This window comes from Hibiscus syriacus, unplaced genomic scaffold, assembly GCF_006381635.1.
Source record: "Hibiscus syriacus cultivar Baekdansim isolate YM2019G1 unplaced genomic scaffold, ASM638163v2 tig00002511_pilon, whole genome shotgun sequence".
NCBI classification, from domain to species: Eukaryota; Viridiplantae; Streptophyta; class Magnoliopsida; order Malvales; family Malvaceae; genus Hibiscus; species Hibiscus syriacus.
In genome coordinates this window covers 3,500,624-3,505,700 of record NW_024061932.1, presented here as the reverse complement: position 1 = coordinate 3,505,700, position 5,077 = coordinate 3,500,624, and the positions used below count along the sequence as shown (strand labels likewise).

The window sequence follows — 5,077 nt, the reverse complement described above, 5'->3', positions numbered from 1 at the left end:
CTTGATATAATTTTGAGCACTAAGCTAAGCTTCTATAAGAAGATCTCAAATGTTACCAAAATTTCTGTACATGTGAAGCTCATCTCAACATATCAAGCTCTTCTAGGTTAATCAACCAAAAGAAGCCCCGAAGCGTTGAGGCAATCTTTTGTCTAGAAGACTTCGGATGTTTCCAAAGTACCAAACTCTTAAGAGGGTTTTATTTGTCGGATGCCTGTTATCAAAATGCATTTGTGCCGCCTTTTCAGGTTTTCAACACAAATCCTTCTTTTGGTTTCAAGGCACTTTTTGCGGGTTTTCATCTTGAACTCCCTTTTCAATTTTATTTTTTCATTATTTTTCTTTTTCTTATTTTCTTATTTTCTTATTCTTTTTTTTTCTTATTCTTTTTTATTTTTTCTTTAACAGAGATAAATGATAGCCATTTCAAGTGATAAACGAAGCCAAAATAAGCCATTGGAGAAGAGGGCTATAACTAGTTAACAACCATTCACGTTTATAAATAACATTAGCAAAACCCCAAATGGTTTAAAACAAGTCTACTTTGAAGAAAACTTAAATAATTCTTAAGTTCGCGAAATTAAAAAGCCTACACAATGATGATTCAATGGTGGTTATTTCTTAACAGAAGAACATAGAGCTGCTGACATTTTCCTTCAATCTGGGAAGCTGAGGGACGGTAATGGCTCCGACAGTAGTAACACTACCATGACTCGATGATGTTTTGAAAGTATCCTCAAACTTCATAAACTGTCCTAACTGCAAAGCCGCCAAATGGGCATATCAAATAGGAGCAATGACAGAGATGGCGATGGTGCCCCTTTGGTACACCTATGATAGAGAATGAACAATTTCGTGAAGATCATCACCCAAAAACCCAATTTGATCTAAAAAAAAATGATAATGGGTTGGCCTCCTAGTTCCAATCATTCCTGCATGAGCATAAAGATAGAAGTCATTGTTCTTTGGATGACAGATTTGGTTATCTACAATAGTATTAGGTGAGACAAGTTCAGGAGATCCCTGTTGGAAAAACTTGGTGTTATGGTTTTTTTATGCAATAATCACCATAAACTTGGGGTTCCAACTCTTATCAATAAATTTGCAAGCCTCTATAACTTGATCTGATTCTTTGTTCAAAACCTGATTGAATTGAGACTTGCTGACCCTACCCCTGAATATGATTATCCGATCAGGTTTCCTCTTCCTTGACTTGAGTATAGAACTTCCCTCATGATGCCATTATCATCCCTTTTAGTTGGTTTGAAAAGAGAATATATCATTTCAAGCTTTGGAGATAATGCCCGTACAGATGCACTATAGTGGGAGATCAAATGCCACTACCTAGAGCTGACTACCGTAATAATTGATGGAATATCAGACTACCCAGGAGAGCCATGAGACACATCCATGCCAAGGACGATCATTGGAACCTTTGAAACCATAAGAACTTAAGATGTTTGTTCATTTTCTAATATCAAATTCAACTCTCCAAGTTTTGCATTGATTTTTAGAAGCATGTTTGTAAGGTACTAATTATATTACCCTAGTAGGATTTATACACTGCGTAATTATGCCAAAATCCGTAAGATTCTTCTTCTTCCATGAACCAAAAAGATCAAATTTTTTTAGGCAAAAGGTAGGGAAAGAATTGTAGAGCTCCAGGTAGTTTAGATTGTACAAGGTCGAACATTTTCTCAGCTTTAGTAACCAGTGGTGGCGTCTATTTTGGTCTGTCTCAGTAAATACATCAAATGGAGGACTTATTTTAATTCCTCTCATTTCTCTGCACCAAATCAGAATTTGCACAATGTTATTTGGATCACAACGAGCAGAAAAGTTAACAATAACCCATCTTTCGATCTTAGTTGCTCCACGAATTCCTTATTTAAAATTCCAACGTCTATTCCTTTTCCAAATACCTTAATAAATTATTAGTAACATCACATTCTACCTAATATTTGCACTCATAGATTTCTTTTAAACACATGCCACTCAAAATTTATCTCATGATTAAAGTTCAGAAACATTCATGTTATTAGTTATTAGGGCACATGCAAAAAAAATTTGGAGCAAATATATACATTTGGAAGAGCAATAGACATTTGTATGGAATGAATCAAAGAATAAAGAATGTCGAAAATGAAAGAATGTAATGAATGATAAAGAATATAAAAATGTATAAAATGGTTTCCATTTGAGAAATGAAGGAAAGCATATTCAATTGCATAAGAAGTAGAATTAACATATGAGTCTTTCACAAAAAAATCCTTAATGCTCGTGGGCAAAAGCATAAAGGTTAATTTTGGGATTTGCTCTAAATTTCATCTCAAAACTACAAAGAGATCTTCTATAGTTCAATTGTTCAGCTTCTCTTCAAGCAATATGGTCAGATTTTAGCCACATATTTTCTATCCATGTCATCCCGTTGGCATGTAACCCTTGATCTTTCATCTTATCTTCTTCTTGAATTATTATTTTTTTGCCAATCGTGGTTTAACATTAACTCTTTCAAATTTGAAAGTGTTCTTAAGATGGGGGAATGACATATGCCCCACAGGGATATCATCTCCTTTGGATTTGACATCTCTCGTTTCTTCTTCTTCAGTCATTTTCTTTTCTTGTTGTAAACTAGGTCCAAATTTGAGCCTAAAATGAATGTTCTTGGTAATAACAACCTTCTTCCAAATCGAGCATCTTTCGATACAACTTTTAGTGATGTAATTTTAACACCCTTTTGAAGTATTTAGTTTGGTAACACTCTATATATCACACCTCAACGCCATAATTCTAGGTTGTATGTCTTTTGCCTCGTAGGTGACAATTGTATATGTTATTAATAACATTGTCTTTAGAACAAAATGACTAAGATCATCATTGGAAAATCCTCCATGGATTATTTTAGTATTTCCATAACTAATGCATATGAAAATGATTAGATAAAAGGATGCAATGCATGTATGCAAAAATGTGTCATTTTAGAGTGACCATCTTAAAATGATTTTCATTGAACATAAAGTTTTCAGTACATTAAATTGCCAAATTTATAGATAAGTAATATATTTAACTCCTAGCTTCTCTATTTCCTTCTAAAGCCACGTTAATTTCGAAGTCTAATATGATGTTAAGTTATCAATATGCTTCAAATCTCTTGCAAGGATAGCTAAGTCAACAACCTTGTGAGCTATGTTACTTTCTAGAGTAACAATCTCCTTCATGGCATTATCTTTTTCCTCCACCTTACGTTTAAATTCTCGAAGCTGTTGACAATACTGATCATTTTTTTCACGCGAGACTCTACGTGATTATGAAGTTCTTGTACAAGATTCTTGTAATCATGTAAAATCTTTGTCAGTATCTTGCATTTGGCTTTATTGGCTTCTAGCTCATCATCGACATCAAGCATGTGGCTTTGATGTGAAGCTTCTGTATTGGATATGGATATGCTCATCATCACATTTTTTGCTCGACATTTTCTTAAATCATTTAGGGTTGCATTGTGTTTACCTTTTACAATCTGTAAATCACGAAGGAACTTCTTAGGTCGATTTCATGCACTTTATAATTCTTTGCCCATTGTACAACGTCATTCTTTAACTTAGTGACTCCTTTTTCACACTCCTATGGAATATCACCCAGACTAACATTTTTGAAGATTTGACTGATTCTTTGAAAATCATTATGCATGTCTTCAATGTCTCTAACCAGATCATCAATTTCTTTTTGGAAATGAAGTATTCAGCTTTCGTACTTCAGTAGACATTCTTCTTCTTGGGTGCCGCCAGTGGTGCTTTTATCCTTGAACACTTTTGGTTCCATCTCAACTGGACTGTCAGTTACCAAACCAGGTTGACTTCCCATCTTGAACTCTAATAATCGATGCTCGAACAAGCACTGAACTCAGTGTTTAAAGGCAATACATTTCTCGATAGAATTCCTTTAAGCTCTTGTATGATACTCACAATGGGCATTAACATCACACTAATTTGGATACGGAGGTTGCGAAGGATTCACGTAAAGTGGGGCCACTTCTTGAGCCACTAATAGATTGACACACAATTCTCCATATGAGGTAGGAACAATATCAAAATGAGGACCAGTACCCTCTAAATTTTGGTCATCATTTAAATGTGACTCCGTGAGACAAGCTTTGGAAAATGGATTTGAATATTGAGATGCCACAGTTAGGTTTTCATCATTCTTTGTTTTCTTAATTTTCAAATACTCTAATTACCACTGGACTTCTGGGAAACACGAATTTAGCCTGTTTAAAACTTAACAACCATGCCTGGATAAGATCTCTGACTTTACTTTTCAAAGCCCCATAATCTTCTGTAGCATGCTCTGAACTTCCTATGTGGTAACTACATATGGCATTCGCATTATACCCCTTAGGATATGGGGGTTCTTTTGGCTTGGACTGAACCAGAGTCACCATATTCCTCTCCACCAGCATTGTGAGTAGGGTCTCAAGTACCAATAATTCCTGATCACTTGACTTTTCTTCATCTCTTTGAACTTTTACAGCTGTCACTATTTCATTAATATCTCCAGATAGCTTGTTGATACGAATGATGACTATGTGTGATTTCTCAAGTTTGCTAGGATCACATTGTTCTAAAGTAGTCCCTTGTGTATCTGACATAACATGATTTTTTCATTGAGTTTTTTATCTTCTTGTGCAAAAATCTCATTTCTTTTGGCCAAAGTAGCTGCTTTATGCATCATCTTGGACATATGTTCTCTCATCTCTCGTATTTCCTTTTTTTGCACTTTGTTGGACATAAAATCTTTGGGAACATGGTTTTGTACTCTTCTATGAGCTTCTTCAAGATGCCAACTCTTAGCTATATCATGGTCTACTTGATCACGAAACCCCTTGTCCATCACGAAAACCTTCTAATTGATGACTACTCACAGATCGATACCTTTGGTTTATGTTATGATTACATGATGAAAGAAAAACAAGTTAGGACATATAAGACAACAAAATAACAAGGACATAAATTAATGAAAAATATAAGTCTAATGGTAAATGAAAATGCAAAAAATGCCCATGAAATGAAAGTACTGATTC

General features: G+C 34.7%; 1 pseudogene; it reads right to left on the bottom strand.

The window, feature by feature from the left end:
- Positions 1–621: 621 nt before the first annotated feature.
- On the bottom strand, positions 622–4,645 carry LOC120147487 (annotated as a pseudogene).
- Positions 4,646–5,077: the final 432 nt, after the last annotated feature.